This window comes from Triturus cristatus, chromosome 11, assembly GCF_964204655.1.
Source record: "Triturus cristatus chromosome 11, aTriCri1.1, whole genome shotgun sequence".
In the NCBI taxonomy this organism is placed as follows: Eukaryota; Metazoa; Chordata; class Amphibia; order Caudata; family Salamandridae; genus Triturus; species Triturus cristatus.
Genome location: NC_140594.1, coordinates 964,430,637 through 964,450,374, shown reverse-complemented (window position 1 = coordinate 964,450,374; position 19,738 = coordinate 964,430,637). Strand labels below are relative to the sequence as shown.

At 50.9% G+C, this 19,738-nt stretch overlaps 1 protein-coding gene across 15 annotated transcripts in view; it reads right to left on the bottom strand.

Moving 5' to 3' along the window:
• The window catches only part of TRIP12 (thyroid hormone receptor interactor 12), a 1,120,962-nt gene that overhangs the window by 206,124 nt on the left and 895,100 nt on the right, over positions 1–19,738 (bottom strand). The window lies entirely within an intron of this gene.

Sequence of the window (19,738 nt, the reverse complement as noted above, 5' to 3'; positions counted from 1 at the left end):
CGGATGGATGTATATGCTAAGTTACACCTTTGTAGATGGAGTAAGTAGCATATGATGTGCTGTATAGATACGTCTAGAGGGTTGATTGTGTTATGGCAATAAACAACAAATCTTTTCCACTTTGCCGCGTAGCAGGCTCTAGTAGTAGGGCGCCTAGCTTCTCTGATGACGTTCATACAGTCAGGGGGAAGGTTAAGGTACCCAAATTCTAGGTTCTCAGGAGCCAGATCGCAAGGTTGAGCTGAGCTGGGTCTGGGTGTCTGATCTCTCCATGGTTCTGGGTTAGGAGGCATGGTGAGAGGTGTAACTTTTGGTGTGGCACTACCGAGAGTTCCAGCAGCGTGGTGTACCACGGTTGTCTGGCCCATGTTGGAGCTACTAGAATGAGTGTGAGGGAGTGCTGTTGTAGCTTTCGTACCACTAATGGAATTAGTGGGAGGTGGAAAGGCGCACGCAAATTTGCCTGACCAGTTCATCCATATCGCATTGCCTTTGGACAATGGGTGTGGGTATCTGGCGGCGAAGCTTGGGCATTTTTTGTTTTCGTGGGTGGCGAAGAGGTCTATGTGTGGATGCCCCCACATCTGAAAGAACGGGTGAAGAACCTGCGGGTGAAGTTCCCACTCGTGGATCTGCTGCGTTTGTCTGCTGAGCAGATCTGCCATGGTGTTTTGGACTCCTGGGACATGTTGGGCTAGGAGAAGGATTTTGTGTGGAATTGCCCTTCTCCATATGCTCTGTGCTAGTTGAGAGAGCTGTGGAGAGTGTGTGCCACCTTGTTTTTGAATGTAGTACATGGCCGTCATGTTGTCTGTGCGAATAAGGACTGCCTTGCCTAAAATGTGAGTGTGAAAGGATTTTAGGGCTAGAAAGATTGCCAGTAACTCCAGATGGTTGATGTGGAGTAACTTTTGTTGCGGCGTCCATGTGCCCTGCACTGTGAGGTGTAATAGATGAGCTCCCCAGCCGGAGAGCGATGAGTCTGTTAGGATTATTTGTGGAACCGGGTCCAGGAACGGTCGACCTTTGGAAAGATTCGTGGTGTTCCACCACTGCAGAGAGCGATGGGTGCGACCGTCTACCAACACCAGATCTGTCAGTTGCCCCTGGGCCTGGTTCCATTGGCGCGCTAAGCACTCTTGGAGTGGACGCATCTGGAGTCTTGCATGAGGCACTATGAAACTGCAAGAGACCATCATCCCTATCAGTTGCATAAACACTCTTGCTGGGAGAGAGTGTTGAGGTATGAATCTTTGACGCAAAGCCTGAATGCTTGCAATCCTGGCAGGATTGGGGTAGGCTATGGCTTTTGAGGTGTCTATGGTGGCACCGAGGTATTGCTTTGTGTGGGATGGTATTAGCTGTGACTTTTGGTGGTTCACCGTGAAACCTAGCTGGTGAAGTAGTTGGATTGTAGTGGCGGTGTGATGTACACATTGGTTGTAGGAGGTGGCTTTTATTAGCCAGTCGTCCAAATGAACAAGTTACTAACCTTCGGTAACGATGTATCTGTAAGAAACATTAGTTAGTTAGATTCCTCACCTTAGAATATCCCCAGGCGTCAGACTGGATCCGGAAGATTTTTCGTCAGCAATACCCCTTGCGCGTCGCTAGGCGTCGTCTGCGGCTCCGCGTCCGTCGTCGGCGTCGTGCGCCGGGATGACGTCGTCGGAGTACTTAGACGCCGCCCTCGCGCGCTGACGTCAGTTCTTGTACATAGCCTTCCGCGCCAGGAACGCAGAGCCATGCAAAGACCGACACTGGTGCCAAAAATAAAATCTAGGGGCCTGAAAGGACAACCTTAACCCTAGATGTCAGTTCGCAGAACGGGGAGGATGGGTGGGTCGGTGAGGAATCTAACTAACTAATGTTTCTTACAGATACATCGTTACCGAAGGTTAGTAACTTGTTCATCTGAAAGAAACACGTTAGTTAGATTCCTCACCTTAGAATAGATACCCAAGCAATACCATCCCCGGTGGTGGGTCTGCGAACCAAGATCACACCAGAAAGTCCTGGAGGACAGAACGGCCAAAGAAGCCATCCCTCCGGACTTGGCTGTCAAGGCAATAATGCCTGGCAAACGTGTGTAGCGAAGCCCACGTTGCCGCCTGACAGATGTCCTGCAAAGGGACACCCCGTCCCAAAGCAGTAGTAGCCGCTGTGGCCCGAGTAGAATGGGCGCGCAGCCCAACAGGAGGGTCCTTTTTAGCCAAGGAATAGCAGATTTTTATACACAAAACGACCCACCGAGAGATGGTTCGTTTGTGCACAGCCTTCCCCTTCTTAGCGCCCACGTACCCAACAAAAAGCTGGTCGTCCACCCGGAACTGTTTGGTGCGGTCCAGATAAAAGGAGAGCACACGTTTTGGGTCCAGACGGTGGAGCCTCTCTTCCTCTTTGGAAGGATGCGGAGGCGGAAAGAAGGTGGGCAAGGTGACAGACTGCCCAAGGTGAAATGGAGTCACCACTTTAGGAAGAAAGGAGGGACGAGGCCGAAGGACAACCTTGTCCGGATGAACAGATAGAAAAGGAGGCTTTGAAGATAAAGCCTGGAGCTCACTCACCCGTCTAGCCGAGGTGATGGCTACCAGAAAAGCAGTCTTTAGAGTTAGAAGACGAAGAGGGCAATTGTGAAGAGGCTCGAAGGGAGCACACATCAGGAATGTCAAAACCAGATTCAAGTCCCACTGAGGCATTACAAAAGGGACAGGAGGGAACGTGTGTGTAATGCCTTTGAGAAAGCGTGTAACCACAGGGGACTTGAAAAGAGAAGGCTGATCAGGAAGCCGCAAGAAGGCGGAGATGGCAGCAAGATAACCTTTCAGGGTGCCCAGGGCAGAGCCCTGCCGGGCCAGAGAAAGAAGGAAGAGGAGAACCTCAGAAAGAGGGGCGGAAAGGGGATCCACAGCCTTTGCTGTGCACCATGCCACAAATTTGTTCCACCGGCAGGCGTATACCGACTTTGTGGAGGGACGCCTGGCTGCCAGAATGATATCACAGACTTCAGGAGGCAAGTCAAATGGCATCAACTGCCGCCGCTCAATCTCCACGCATGGAGGTGGAGGCTGGACAGGTTCGGGTGGAGGACCGTCCCCTGCTGCTGCGACAGAAGATCCTCCCGAAGGGGCAGACGTATCGGGGGATCGGTCAACAGACTGAGTAGCTCGGGATACCAGTATCTTCGTGCCCAATCCGGAGCCACCAAGATGACTTGGGCCCGGTCGCGCCTGATCTTCTTCAGCACTCTGGGCAGAAGTGGTATAGGCGGAAAGGCGTACAACAGACCGCAACTCCACTCGTGACGAAAAGCGTCGCCGAGCGAGTGCCGCCTTGGAAATTCCAACGCGCAGAACTGCTGACATTGCGCGTTCTCTTCGGTGGCGAATAGATCTAACCAAGGCTCTCCCCACTGCTGAAAGAGGCCTTGCACCACTTCGGAGTTCAGACGCCATTCGTGATCCATCATGCACCGGCGGCTGAGTTCGTCTGCTCTGGCGTTCAGAGAGCCCGCCAGATGTTGAACCACCAGGGTGACGCCCTGGTGTTCCAGCCATGTCCAGAGGCGCAGAGCCTCCTGACAAAGGGTCCACGACCCCACCCCGCCCTGTTTGTTGCAGTACCACATGGCGGTGGTGTTGTCCGTGAACACCTGCACGACACTTCCCCTGACAGAGGGAAGGAAGGCTTTCAGTGCAAGCCGGATCGCTCTCAACTCCAGCAGGTTGATGTGGAGACGAGACTCCGCCGGAGACCAGAGGCCTCTGATCTCCGCCTCTCCCATATGGCCACCCCATCCCAGGAGGGACGCATCCGTCACTACGACATGCTCCGGTTGGGGAAGGGAGAGGCTCTTGCCCTTGACCCACTCGCGGTCCGTGAGCCACCACTGCAACTGCTGTGCAGTACCCTCCGAGATCAAGACATGGTCGGACAGGTTGCCGTGATGCTGGGCCCACTGAAACTTCAGGTCCCACTGCAGAGCCCGCATGCGCCGCCTGGCGTGATGCACTAGTAGGATGCAGGAGGCCATCAGCCCCAGAAGCCGCAACACTAGCCTGACCGAAACCCGGGATAGAGGCCGAAAGATGGGAATCAGGGCCTGTATATCCCGGACCCGCTGTTCCGGAGGATGGACCCGGAACTGCGCCGAATCGAGAACCGCTCCGATGAAGAGGAGCTTCTGAGAGGGGCTCAAGTGTGACTTCGGCACGTTGATGGAAAACCCCAGCAAATGCAGGAGATCCGCCGTAGTCTGGAGGTGGGAGACGACTGCCTGGGGCGAGCCCGCCTTCAACAACCAGTCGTCGAGATAGGGGAAGACTGGGACCCCTGATCTGCGCAGATGAGCTGCGACCACCGCCATCACTTTCGTGAACACCCGAGGGGCACTGGTGAGGCCGAAGGGGAGCACGGTAAACTGAAAGTGCTCTTGGCCCACCGTGAACCGCAGGTAACGCCGGTGGGCCGGCAGGACGGGGATATGGAAATATGCGTCCTGCAAGTCCAACGCTACCATCCAGTCTCCAGGGTCTAGGGCAGCTAAAACCTGAGCCAACGTGAGCATCTTGAACCTCTCCTTTCGGAGGAAGGCATTGACGTTCCGGAGGTCCAAGATAGGGCGCAGGCCCCCCTTGCCCTTCTTGGGAACCAGAAAGTAGTGGGAATAACAACCACGACCTACTTCTGGACTCGGAACGCGCTCGACGGCCCCCTTGGCCAAGAGAGCCGAAACTTCCTCGCGGAGAAGATCCAAATGATCCCCCGAGATACGGTGGTGCTGCGGTGGCATGGCTGGAGGGGTCGTCTCGAAGGGGAGGGAGTAGCCCCTTCGGACGATTTGCAGCACCCACCTGTCCGATGTTATGGACCGCCAGTGGGGCAGGTGATGGCGAACTCTGCCGCCCACTGGCGTGGTATGGGCCTGAAAGCTCGGACTAGGAAGGCTTTGAGGCGGATGCTGCCGGGGTGGATGTGGGCTGACCACGTCGGCCTCCATTTCCGCCACGGCGGAAGCCACGTCCGCGACCGCGCGCAGGTTGGTTCTGCGGCTGGTGGCTCTGCGGACGTGAGGAGGCGCCCCTTCCTTGGCCACGAAAGGGGCGAAAAGCGGAGGTGTGCGCCCGCGGAGCCGAGAGGCCCAAGGACTTGGCCGTAGCCCGGGAGTCCTTAAAGCGGTTCAGCGCACTGTCCGCCTTCTCACCAAACAGGCGAGTGCCATCAAAGGGCATGTCCATGAGGGTGTTCTGGACATCCCCGGAAAAGGACGTGGACCGCATCCAGGCGTGGCGGCGGAGCGCCACCGTGGTGGAAATCGCCCGACCTAGCGAGTCCGTGGTGTCAAGCCCACATCTTATGGCGTGCCGTGCTGCATCCCTCCCATCGGCCAGAGCCTGGGAAAGACGCGTCCGGACCTCCTCCGGACACAGGGGCAGCACGTCCTCCACCGTATCCCACAGAGAATGGGAATAACGGTCCAAGAGACAGGCGGTATTTAAAGACCGCAGGCCCAAACTAAGGGACGAGAACAGTTTCTTGCCAAACTGCTCGAGTCTCTTGGAATCCCGGTCCGGCGGAGCGGTCGGGAAGGAGGATTGGGAAGTAGAGGCCTGGATAACCAGACTCTCGGGGGTGGGGTGTTGGGACAGGAAGCTGGGGTCGCCCGGAGCAGGGCGGTGGCGCCTGGCAACGTTCCTATCCACAGGAGGAACTGTGGAGGGCTTGGACCAGGTGCCCTGCAGAACGTCAGTGAGGGCCTCGTTAAACGGCAGCAGAGGCTCAGTGGAGCTTGCTGAGGTTTGAAGCACCTCAGTGAGGATGTTGGTCCTCACAGCCACGGCAGGCAACTCGAGCCCAAGGGCCTCAGCCGCCTTGCGCAGCACCACAGAAAATGCTGCACCCTCCTCCGAAGCCACGGTCGGAGGAGAAGTGAATCCAGCGTCTGGCGAGGTGTCCAGCCCGCTGGCCTCCCCCAGCTCATCTGCCCAGTCCTGAGAAAGCTGTGACTGAACAGCCAGAGGGTCCTCGAACCCCTCCCAGTCGCCCCCTTCTTCCGATTCCTGATAAACAGGAGGAATGATCGGAACCGGACTGTAGAGATGGTAGGTCTCTAGCGGCGTCGGATGCGGCGTCGGCGGACGCCGTGCCGGCGTCGGGTCCGGATGAGGGCTAAACTGGGGCGTCGGCGTCACAGGCGTCGGCGTCGGCGGCGCCGGTGGTTCAGGCGTCGGCGCCGGTGGAGGAGTGACAAGGTCAACCGGCGTCGACTGGGGCCCAGGCATGGGCCCCGCGGGGACCTGCGGCGTCGAGACCGGAGTCGTCGACGGCGCCGGGGCCGGAGCCGCCGGCACGCGAGGTCGCCCAGTCGAGCCCGCGGGGCCCGAAGGCGCGCCAGCGGGCGTCGACGGCGGGGCCAGGCTCCTCATGGCCGAGAGGAAGGCACTGATCTCCGCCGGCGCCGCGTCAGCCCCAGGGACCGGAAGGTATGGGGGCGGACGCGGCACCTGCGGCTCCGCCGGAGCCGCGGGGGTGGAACCACTTGGACCCTCGGCCGAGTCGCGCGACCGGCGAGGGGAGTCCGAAGAGCGATGTCGCCTCTTGGACTTCTTTGAGCGTTTGGACTTACCCGACGACTTGGAGCCAGACGATCGATGGTGGCGTCGGCTAGGGCTCCGCGAGCGATCCTTGGACCTCCTCCTGGACCGGGATCGCGCACGACGCGGAGCCGAGTGGCGAAGCTCGAGAAGCTTGCGGGACCGCTCCCGCCTAGCCTTCGAAGTCAGGGCCTGACAGTCGTTGCACGACTCCGCGTCGTGGTCGAGGCCTAAGCAATAGAGGCACCGGCGGTGGTGATCGGTCACCGACATCAGTCGATGACAGTCTTCACAAGCCTTGAACCCAGGCATCCTACCGGCACCAGATGTCGACAGACAGGGATCAAAAATGATCAAAAAGATTTAGTCAAAAAAGACTAAAAGGGGTAGCTCTCCCGGATCTGCGCTTACTGGCGCGGAAAAAAGAAGAACTGACGTCAGCGCGCGAGGGCGGCGTCTAAGTACTCCGACGACGTCATCCCGGCGCACGACGCCGACGACGGACGCGGAGCCGCAGACGACGCCTAGCGACGCGCAAGGGGTATTGCTGACGAAAAATCTTCCGGATCCAGTCTGACGCCTGGGGATATTCTAAGGTGAGGAATCTAACTAACGTGTTTCTTTCAGATATGGGAAGACGTGAATGTGCTGTCTTCTGAGGTGTGCCGTCACTACCGCTAGGCACTTTCTGTGAGCATGGTGTACCGGAATGTGAAAGTATGCGTCTTTCAAGTCCAGTGTGGTGAGAAAGTCGTTCTGGGAGAGGAGCGGAAGTACCTGCTGAAGTGTTACCATGTGAAGATCGGTCATAGATTCTCGTCTCTTTTTGGTATCAGAAAATATAGGGAGTAGACCCCTAAATTTTGCCGATTGGCGGGGACTTGTTCTATCGCCCCTTTTTGTAGGAGGGAGATTACCTCCTTTATTAGTAACGTGGAATGTTCTTGTGACATTGGGCGTTTCCTGGGTGGAATGTTGGGGGGGGGGGTAAATGTCAATTCCAGGCAGTACCCTGAACGAATAATTTGGGTCACCCATCTGTCTGATGTGATGGACTCCCAGACTTGAAGGAAATTTTGTAGTCTGCCCCCGGAGTGGGATGGTCTGGAGGGAGCAGGGGGAAGTCATTGGGTAGGCGGTGTGGCAGAGCGGGCGGTATTTCTTTTGCCTCTGCCTTTATTGTTATTGCCTCTATAGCCGCCTCTTTGATAACCCCTTGTAAAGGTGGATTGAGCAGGGGATTTGTAGGAAGTGGACGCGCTATCTGAGGAGTAGCCTCTGCCCGTGCCCCGAAAGGAAGAGCGGCGAAAGGAGCGCCTAGGAGGGTGTGACTGCAGGGCTCCCATAGATTTCGCAGTATCTGTGTCTTTCTTCATCTTCTCGAGGGCCTCATCTACCTTTGGACCGAATAGATGTTCTTGATCAAATGGATGATTTAATATGGAGGCTTGTACCTCAGGTTTAAAGCCTGAAACTCTCAGCCAAGCATGGCGACGGAGGAGGACGCTAGTGTTAATGGCCATGGAGGCTGTGTCTGCTGCGTCTAAGGCACAGCGTATAGAGGTGTTAGTTATGGTCTTACCCTCTTGAATTAATTGATTGGCCCTATTTCTATATTTTTCTGGGAGATGGTGCATGATGGTTTCTAGTTCATCATAATGCGCTCTGTCATATCTGGCCAATAGCGCTTGAGTGTTGGCGATACGCCATATATTGGCTGCCTGTGACGCAGTGCGCTTTCCTGACGCGTCCAGTAGCTTTGACTCTTTGTCAGGTGGTGGTGTTTCGCCTGACGCCTGGGAATTTGACCTCTTCCATGCAGTGGATACCACTAGGGAATCCAGTGGCGCTGGCCCTTTGATGTAGGCAGGATCTGTGGGGGCAGCTTTATACTGTCTCTATGCGTGGGTTTAGGACCCTAGCCCTGACTGGGTCTTTAAAAACCTCTGGCGCATGTTTTATTACCCCTTTGAGCATAGGTAGTATAGAAGTAGACCTATGTGCGGTATCAAAGGTGTCGAGGAGGATCTTCCTCTACCGGGTCAGTGTGCAGCTCTACCCCGTGATAATGTGCCGCCCTCTGAAGTAGGTGGTGAAAACCTAATGAGTCTTCTGGTGGAGATGGCCTGGATGGATAAAGGTCAGCTTGTGGGACATCTGGAATGTCTGGATTATTATAATCGTCCCATGGGTCTGGGGATCCTGTAGGGGTGGGGTCTTGTGGCACATCGGCTGGATCGTAGTATGGGTCCCCCCTGATCATCATGGTCTGGAGACGGGGTCGGAGAGCGATGAGGCAGGGGTGGAGAAGGCGGAGGGGGCGGAGGTGGAGAGGGTGGGGAAGGCACTCTGAAAGGGGAGGTAACAGAGTCTTTCCTCTTTGGAGGTGGAGGTGGAGCTGGTTTGTCCAAATGTCTCTTTTTAGAAGAAAGTGCCAAATGTCCAGTTTTTGGATCCTTGGTAAGTGTCTTTTGCAAAGGATCCGGTGTAAACAGTTCTTGAGACAATGGCTGTTCGGTCGGCGCCGAAGGTTTCGGGGCTGATGGCTTTTTAGGCTTGTCCGTGCCGTGCTTTTTTGGAACCTCCGAATTTTTGGTCGGCGCCGAGGCAGGCTTCGGCACGGGAGTTTCGGTGCGAGGGCCTTATGATGTTTGGTCGGCACCGAGAGGCTGGGTTTCGACACCGAGGGCTGTGGTGCGGAGCACGGTGTCTAGGTAGAGGCCGGTCTCTTTTTCGGTGCCGAAGTGTGTTTATCGGCACCGCTGGCAGGCTGGCTCGAGCCCAAGCCGCCGGCAGGCTTATTAGGCTTCTTCACCGGGCCCGAAGGTGGGGTGTTCGAAGCAGTGTCTTTGGTCTTGCCTAGGCCCGGAGGAGAAGGCGTGACCGAAGCCTTTTTGGGTGTCGGCGCGGGTGTGGGAGGGGGTATTTTACTCACGACCCTCTACGCCGGGGTGATGTCCTCCACATCTGAGTCGTCGGCTTCGGAAGCACTGACGAGGTCCCCGTCGGTGTGCTGCTTGTCCCGGAGCTTCGACGTCGTCCCCGAAGATGTCGACTGGAACGGAGGTCGAGGAGCGCGCCATGTTTCATCTGGCCCTTCGATCTCGAATAGTCTTTTTGGATCTGAAAGACTTGCAGGCGGGACAGTCTCGAGCCTCGTGTTCAGGGGACAGGCAGAGGTTGCACACCTCATGAAGATCGGTGTGGGGGAATTTGGACCCACATCGAGGGCACTTCTTGAATGGAGTTCTTTCCATCAGCCGGGACCGGAGCTTGGATAGGCCCGAATGCCGCCGTCGATGACTGGAATCGAAGGTGTGTCGAAGAGAAGGTGATTGAGGAGATCAGGATCTGAACAATACCGCCAAGAGCGAGGATTCCGCTTTGATCGTCGAACTGGAAATGTTCGGAACCGGAGCGCGAAGTATTACATCCGAGCCCGATGGCGGAAAAAAACAATCTGAGGATGGAGCCGAAGCCCATGCGCAATACGGACCAAGGGAGGAGTCACCAACCTCGTGACTCCCAAAGACTTTCCAAGAGGAAAAACAAACTGCAAACATCCGGGCCCAACACCAGATGGCGATCTATGCAAAAGTGTGTAATCTGCAGCTCATATGCCTCGAACATTATATTCTGCAGTGTAATAGTATTAGTGGCCATTACTGACAGCAGGCCAAAAAAGGATATTGCCCAGTGATCGACTGCCCCAGAACTCTAAGAAAAGACTTCCCAATATTCTACAAGATGGCAAAAACAAAACTGAAAAAATAAAGGCATTCAAATTTAACTCAAAGCTAAGACCAAAGACAGGAATATGTTTTGGATCATATACATATGGGGCCGTTAGGCATGGTTTTAAACTTCAGCAGATGCAGTTAAGTCTAAAGTTTAAAACTGACCCCATGTAATTAGTCCACACCACACATCAATACTAGAACACTACACATATACACAAACACGCTGAGGCTTAAGATGTTCTCTGGTTAGAGAAAGTTTTAAAGCACTACTTCTATGAAAGACCTTGAGGTCAACAATAGTGAAAAGATGCACCTTTTAAAGTAAAGATTTTGAGTTATGTACCATCTTGATTACAAAGCCTATGCAACCATCATATTTGAAATTGTATGACTGCTCAGTCTCATAGCAGGACTGTCTACACCCATCACGTGCCCTTATGACCTATAGAAAACATAATACTATTTTACACAGACTTTGCTGACATGCTTCAAAAAAGTTCCCCTCCTGCAATAAAAGTCTTCCAAAGTCTTTAATGTGGTCTTGAACTTTTATAGCAAATGCACTTAAAGCATATATATTATTTTTTATAAAAAAACAAAAAACAAAGGTTAAAGCAATGTTATGGTTATGTCAGTGACATTAACGGTTTGAACAACCAAAAAAACCACAGAAAGTCACTTATTAACCTTAGGCGAGCTAACTAACTTGCGCCCTTGCCATGCAATGCGTATGACCTCACATTTTATTTTAAACTTTTTTTTAATTAATAGATTTATTGCACAGTTGTACATAACGATCTTGGTGCACAGCGGAACATCTTAACTGGAGATTAAGCATATGACGATCAGTTGGTTACAGTAAACACATAGTACATACAGATCCTTTTGCATATAAATGTGTCATTATGGCAGAAAACCCTTGTATTTGAACAGATACTAGATATACAGTCCCTCCCTCCCACACAAGTGTGTTGTATATGAAATATAGAGTCACGGGCTCAATGCCACCCAAGGTTAAGCAGCTGAAGAGGTATAGTGAGTAAAAGGCTAATGATCAAAGCGAGGCTGTTGCTGTCTAGCGTGGAGTCACCCATATCATTCGCGTCCGATCCCTTAGTGGACAGGTATGTTGTGTAGAATCCCCTGAAGTTCTTGGGTCTACTCCGGGGAGGAAGGAGTTCCCTAAAGTGTTCAGTTTGCATACTGCAGTACAGCATGTCGTGCGACCACTGTGCCAAAGTGGGTGTAGGGCCTACGGACCAGCTGATCGCCAGCCTGCGCTTCGCTATGAGCAGTCCCATGTCGACCAGTCGTCTTTCTGCTTTGGGTATCTGCCTGGAATACCCCAAAAGGGCCAATGCAGGGTTCAGGGGCAGTGTCGAGTCAGTTATTTTCCCCAATTCGCTACGAACAGAACCCCAAAATCTATGTATCACCGGGCAGGACCAGGCTAAGTGCAAGAAGTCTGCGGTCTGCTCGCTGCATCTCTCACAAGCCAGGCTATCCCTCAACCCATATCTATGTAACCTCTCCGGTGTATAATATACTCTGTTTAAATATTTAAAATCTATCAACCTATGTCTGCCATTTAGAGAGATACGTAGCACAGCAGTAAGGCCACTTGGGGTCGTCTACAGTTAGTTGTATATCCCTCTGCCAGGCCAGCCTGGCTTTGGTATAATGGTTAGCCCTATATGACATTGATAGCTTGTAAATGTCATATTTTTTTGTTCAAATGAAAGCTTCGGCTGCGCTCTGTCCATTCTACCCATCCTCGCGGCAGGCAGCTCTTAACAAGCAGGCATCAAGAACTCCGCTGCGCCCAGAGTCAGGGACAAGGTCTGGCAGGGGAGTCAACCAAGTGATGGTGGCTTCACCAGGTCACGGCGGCAGCACCAAACGTTCAGAAACAGTATGCAGTACAATGCAATGCACCCTTCGCGCAGCATGTGCCCTAGTCTTCGCCTCCAGGTCCCAGAGCCCTGACTCGTCCAGAGCCACAGTGCCGAAGTCAAGCACCTAGGCAGTCGTCGCAATGAGCTCGCCACTTGCAGGTATGTCCGCCTTAGTCCTTTTCGCCGATATCCCGAGCCACACATGCCATATCAATGCCCCAGCTCACAGCACCGTACGCCCCCCGCAGATCCCACAAGAGCCAAGAAGCAGCCTCAGGCCACAAGCCAGCAAACAGGGCCGTCACAGTAGAAAGGGACCCCCACCGGCACCCCCACACACTCTTTGAGGGCACAGGATACAGTCAGTAGCACCTCTCCGACAGGAACCCCTCGCACACTCCGGTGTGTCACACCTCCAGCACCAAAGTACCTTGTCCACAGACACCGCACAAATAATAATGCCAATTCCAGTGTCAAATCCATCAGGGGAGGAGCAGGCACCACTCGACCAGGCCGCTCACCTCGTGGGCCGCAAACATGGCCTGCCGGCGCTCCGCGGCCTAAAAAATGGCGGGTCCAGCAGACTGAGCGCATCCGAGTTCCAAAGGCTCCCAGGGCACAGTGCCAGTCAACACGTTCAGCGGGCAGGCACCCCGCAGCGCAATCTTCCGCAACAGGAAACAACAGGGGAGAGGCGGTAGCGCGGGCCCCGTGCCGTGGGACGCTGCTTCTACCCACCGCATGTCCTCGAAAAAGGTCTAGTCCAGCCTCACAGCGCCGCACCGGGTGACACGCCTACACTCCAGGGGCACCGCAGCTTCAGCCACCGCTCCGTATCTGTGCGCCGCTCAGAAATCTCCTGTCTCCGAGCACAGCGCTCGCGCTCTTGGGTTACAGGGGGCAGCGACACCAGGCAGTCGCCTCCTCGCAGCACCACTTTAGTCCGGGGATCGGGGCCTAGCAGAACGGATCTCAAGCAGACAACGGCACTCCGCAAATTTGAGTTGCACCGGAGTCGGAGTTACTTCTTTCGCCTCCGTCAGTCGTCCAGAGGCCAGATCTCGTCTCGGGATGTGTCTGCAACTACGCAGCTGCCGAATAATGAACGCATAGGACATTGGCGACTCGGAGCTCACAGCTCAAGCGGCTATCTTGGTCGCGAGCAAGCTCCGCCCCCGTATGACCTCACATATTACATCACTCATGGCTTGTTCTATGATATTATTGATACATTGATGATATCTCAAATTACATCATTGATGACATCATCCAATGAGTGTGTAAGTTTGTTTTAAAGTTTACGTAGTGGCAGAGAACTACCACATTACTTTTCGACCTAGTTTTGTACAGCCTGTGTCCAGCTAATTAGTATAAGTGCTTACAAAACGCATGAGCTTCTAATGAACCATAGTTATATAGAGCTATTGAAGACATTATAATTCATTGAATTGAAGACAACTGTGTGCAGGAGACAGTTGACAACTTGTTTTCATCGTGTTCTGCACAAGTTTTTTGGTACTGCAGAAAAAGTTTCCAAGCAGGACTAAGATTTTATGTACTACATACTAAGTATTGTAAGCAGCATTGAGTTATTAGACAAAATTGTCTAATCATGACAATTTCTACTTAACATAGAAGCCTGCGTGCACCAGGCACTAAACTATGTACATGTCCTTTTGATTCTTCAGAAGATGGGCTATCTCTAAAGTTTTCACCACAGTATTAAGGCTGCAGGTAGTATGATATCTTTAGCACCTTCAAACCTTGGTTCTTTTAATTGAATAGTTGCTCTTTGGCTAAGTTTTGGATAGGGTGCACACAGTCCCTAGTAGACACTTTTTAATACTCTGTGGTGTAATTCTCGTGAAAGTTTCACTGTCTTTAAATTGTGTAGTAGAGAGTAAACTCTCTTCATAGAGGAAAGTGTTAACAGTACCCATTTTTCTACTTATAGACACTTCTTTCCTCAATGTAGGTTCAGCGGCTGTCAGGGGTTTGAGACAGTCAAAGAACGTCCGTAGTAGGAAATTAGTTATGTAACAACTTCAGCATCTGGAGGAACTTGGTTATCCCTGAACAGTTGCATACAGACTGAAGACCATGTGCAAGATAGGTTGCCCGTTTACTCAGCTACCCATGAAGTGTACGGTATAGGGCCAATGTTGCACATAACACACGCTTGCTTTATCTATGGGGGTTGGCTTGTATGATAGCAGTAATGATGCTTCATATTATTCATAGCTATTTTGCACTTAGTTTCTAATGCTACACCCGTTTATAGAGCAATTTGTTCAAAAGAAGCTTCGATGAGGTTATCAGTGATGTCAGAAATTATGTAATAGAACAGGTCTTTGGTGATGTAATATGTGAGGTCACAAGCAGTGCATGGCATGGGCACAAGTTCCAGTGATATACTAACTGGTGAATTTCTTTGCTTTTGTTTTTTGAGCTAAAAAACCTTCGTGTTGTCACTGATATATTCACCTAACTATAACATTACTTTAATCTGTTTTTTCCCATGAATTTCAAGTTTTTTTTAGAAAAAAAAAGGTAATATTGCATTACCATGCGTAAAGCCAACCAACCCCCACCGGCCGTGTGCGGAAGGTGCTTGGTCACAGGACCTTGTGCTTTTCGAAAGGGAGGGGACCCGTGCCCCTCACCCTGAGCCTTATTAGACCCTGGGGACACACACCACAGGGTGAATTTCTTTTTTATAATTTTTTTTTAAGGGAAGGGTAGGCTAAGTGCCCCCCTATCCTTATTAGGCCCCTCCTCCCCAAGCTTTATTATGTCCTGGGGACCCCATCCCCCAGGGTCACTACTTAAATTAAAGGAGAGGGGGCCACGTGGTGCCCTTCCCAGAGGCTTATTCGCCTCTGGAGACCCCATCCCCCAAGGCTGTTTTTCTTGGTTAAAACAGAGGGGGGCTGCATGCCGCCTGAGCCTTATTTGGCCCTGGGGACCCCATTACCCAGTATAATTTTTATGAAAGAGCAGGGGGGCCATGCTGCTCCCCCTCCTGAGCAGCCATAGGCCCTGGGGACCGCACCCCCCAAAAATGTTTTTTTTAATTAGAGGAGAGGAGAGGCCGCATTCCCTCCCAAGCCTCATTAGGCCCTAGAGACCACATCTCCCAGAGCCACTATTTAAAAAAAAAAAAAAAAAAAAAAACAAAGAGAGGGGGGATTGGCAGCTCTGCCCCACCCAGAGCCCCTTTAAGCCCTGGGGCCCCATCCCCCCAGGGCTGTTATTTTTAAGAGGAAGGGGCCGCGTAGCTCCCATCCCAGATTCTTGCTAGGCCCTGGAGACCCCTTCCCCCAGGGCCTTTTCGGGCCCCGGGGACTGCTTTCCCCGAGGCCTGCACGGTCAAAGGTGAGTGCCCTGGTACCCACCTAGGTCACCCGCCATATACTAGCTGGTGGCCGTGGGGGAGCCCCAAGGCCCTCGCTGCCCCATCTATCTTCCTGCATGTAGTGGGAGCAATATTTTTACTGTTTCCCAGCCCAACAGATCAAAAGTGTGCTCTCAGCCGGCAGGAGCATTTTTAGAGCTCCTGCCCACTAGGAGCAGACTGTTTGCTCCCGCTTGGCAGGAGATTGAAAATTGCTCCGACCAAGTGGGAGCAAACACAAGTTTCCCTGCCTGCACCGGTGTGGGCAGGGTAACCGCTATGTTCCGGGGGTGGGCTCCCCGGGACACAGCTAGTGCGCCGGCCCCGGGGGATGGAATCCCCTGGGGCCATTAATGGCTCAGGGAGGGGGGCTTTATGGCCATCCCCCCCCTATTTTTAAAATATTGGTGCCATGGAACTCCTCCTCCATTATTGAAATTGGCCCTGTGGGATGGGGTTCCTGGACATCTGAAAGTTTGGGGAAGGGGGCCATGAAGCTTTCACCACTTCCTTATATGCAAATTTCAGCCCCTGAGGTCAGCTTCCCAGGGCCTTACCTTAATAAATGTGGCCAGGGTGCCGTTTTTCCCCGATCCCACAGAAGTACAGCAGGATTGCAGCAATTTTTGAAGTTTTTTTCCCTTTGGCCCCAAGATGGGTCCCAAGGGATCAGGGGATCTCAACCCTGTCCCCTTATATTAATTTTAGGTTTTTTTTTTACTTCAGAGGAGGGGGCTAAGTCTCAGAGTCCTGTAATGGCTGCAAGCAACATTTTTCTGACGTTGTTGGGAGCCAATAAGATATACATTTATATTCATAGTAAGGCCTCACAGCAGGCTGAGGAGGGCCTTTTGAATATTTTAAATAGCTGAGGTTTCACTTTCACACCTGATATCATCATGAAGAGCAGGTAAATCTACAAGGATAAGCTAAATAAAAAGGGGGCATTCAGTTTATACAACTAAGTAATATGTATGAGAAGTCATGGTTAACTTTGCTCAGTTGCATTCTATTAGATTGAGGGTTCTCAATTGTTCTGAAGAGGGCTTCCAATTAAGTCACAATTCTATAATACTTTGATTAATCATCCTATTCAGTCGTAAATTATGTGCAACAGAGAAAAATCATAACAAAAATGTTTCCTAATTCCACACTGGTCACAAACAATTGCCTAATAGGTGGAGTTGGGGCGGCTGGTGTTCAAGGGCAAAAGGTGTGTTGCCCTACCATCAATGGGAAGGATAAGGAAATTCAAGCAGCTCGTGTTAAATAAAATAGCCTGGATTCTGTTATCTTTGGTGAGGGATTGGTGCTAGAACTGGACAGCCTGTGTGAAGCAAGGGAAGCCTCGCCCTGCAGGCAAAAGCCAGGGCAGTGACATCACAGTGGTGGGAAGGTTTAGCCATACTATATCTGTCTGCATTTGAGCGTTTGCAGCTCTGGCCCAGGGTGGAGTCAGCAGAACTCCTTTGAAATAAAGGATTGGGGCAGAGAAGATCGATGAGGTCAAGGAAGGGGTGGAAGGAAACCACCCTAGTTTGGACTCCGCTCCTCCACAATCAGCCGCTGCTGGTTTGATTTTGAAAGCTAATGGGCAGGCTTGAGGAGAAGACCAGAATCTTATGATTCTGGCTTTCAGTTTCCTTTGCTGGAGAAGTGTTCGGAATAATGCTGTGCAGAGGAAGACCTCTTCATATTCTCTGCCAACTAAGTGAGAATTTCTATAACTTTATTTACTTCTTAACTGGGCTAATGCTTTCCCCTGCATTGCTTGTTCAATAAAAGTAATTCACCCATGACTGAAGTAAGAGTACCAGCATTGGTTGATTGATGTGTTATTGTTGCTGCAGTCAGACCCTAAGCATTTCATGATTTATGTATTTGCTTACATTTTTTAACCTAACTTACCTTGAAAATGGAAAAGGCTCTACCAGTGGTGTTTGTATATACGAAAAAGCGTCCATGTAATCATAAAATGAGGCCTTGCCATTACCTCTCATGCTGAAGGTCATTAAGTTCCTTAAGGAAAGCCTTGCAGCAGGCATGAAAGTGGTCTTTTATTTTTCTCCTTTAGCTGCATGTATTGGCCATGGCTTGCCCAGTCGGAGGAAGGGCAGAGATAAACATCCAGATAGGTTTGGAGAGAAAGAAACAGGCCTTCCCCTCCTCCTCACAACTTTGAGAAGTGAATTGAGTAGAGAGTGTGGACACGTGCTGGTTAACAATTCATTATATTTTATTTTTTTCAATCTGTGCAGCATGTTTTGTAAGCTTTAGTACATAACTCAGCTGATAAGCACACACAAATCATTTATGAATGCATAACTCCTATACAAAAGATTTTAGTCAAACTTGCCTCTATGTGTCTAAATAAAGGAGTGTGTATTTGGGATAGCATGTGTTAATTTCTGTTATCAGGAAAAAAAAGGAGAGGAATTGTTGGAGGGGTTGGTACAGTGGGTTTATGTGATCCTTTAATTGAGACACTAAGCTAATTATTAACTAAATGTAAGTGTGTGATGAACATGTGCATGCTTTACCAGTATTAAAAGAAACCTATGCCTACCCGATGGATGTTTTGAAAAATACCTTGCTGCCTGTTTATATTTCCAAGTCCCTTCCAAAGCTTGCACATGGTAGGTATACTGCGAGCAGGAAAAAATAATGTAAAATAAATGAACTGATGGTTGTGTTTTTATCCTAACCTCCTCATCTCTCATATGCTTCATTGGGATCCAGAGCACAGATGCAAGGAACGTAGGAGGAGGGAGAATCTGGTTGCACAAATTAACACAACATGACACTCCGCTGAAACAGTCAGGGCTTCCTAATGAATTGTTGAAAAAACAAGTGCCGAGTGCAGATTTTTCCTACGATTACTGGTGTTTGAAAGTGGCAAAGGCAGCTTAATGTTAATCATACCTCATGCTCCGACTTCCACGACCTACACTTCCTTTCTCCTTATCTTGCTCTTCCAGGTTTTTCAATATCCCTGTGTTCTCCGCTTGTCAGGTTTTAACTATCTTGTTGCCTCCCACTTTCTCACTTTTCTGCGGTTCCCTTTTCTTGCTTTGGGTCAATGTCTAATAAAAATAAGTCCTGGTCTTCAAAAATAAGTGCTGGTGCCCAACACTTGCAACCACTTTGACAGAGGAGACTTACTATAGTGCTATTGTCTCAAGCATCACTGCTTCCTTACTGGCCTCTTCTGCACATTGGCTGTGAAGCTGCTTTCCAATCCATGTTGCTACATTTCTAAATGAGAAGTGCTGGTCAGTAGTGTTAAGTGGATAACCTGGATTTTAACTTTTGGGTGGGGGTGGGGTGGGGGGGGGGGGCTAGAAATGTGGATATAAAGTGCTGCAACAATGCTACAAAAAACAACTGTATGTAGTAAAATTTCAACTTTTGCTGTCCCAAAATGTGCAGATCCATAGCGCAATATCCTGGGGGTGTCTGTGTAGTCTCCTACTTTAAATGAAATGCACGCACATCTCAGTTACTTTGTTTTCTTTTTCCATCGGTGTTGAGAACACATTGATTGAAAATTAATGTGAAACTGTTTTTATAACCAAGTTAGGTGGCTATGGAAATGTGAAACCGAAAGTGCAGCAGTGTGCTGTTATTCACACATTAATGGTATATCTCAGCACAGATAGACGTAACAAGTACAGAATAATGTAAAGATGTGCATGTTTCCCTTTTAAGGTATGTGACCAGAGCAACAACCAAACAGCAAATATCTGCTTGTGTGACTTGCTGCAATTGTGGATGGCTTATGTTGAATGAGCAAACCACAACAAAATGAAACATGTCCTAAGCATTGGCATTATCTCCCAAGCAGGAAGAGTAATTAAATGGCTCCTAAGGAAGAAATTGTATTTTCCACAAACATGTTTTTAATTATTTAGTTCCAAAAGTACTCTTATGAAACAGAGCTCTTTTTGACATTAGATGGGTCAGGGGCCAGTTTCAGCTACGATTTGTGAAATATATTTGTAGCCAGACTGCTTCACACCACCACCACTTTCAAATTTCACCATCCGCAACTGGGTGGAGGGTGTAACAATAATAAGAGGAGATGCTTTTGGGGTCTGGTGAACAGAGTTGGAAAGT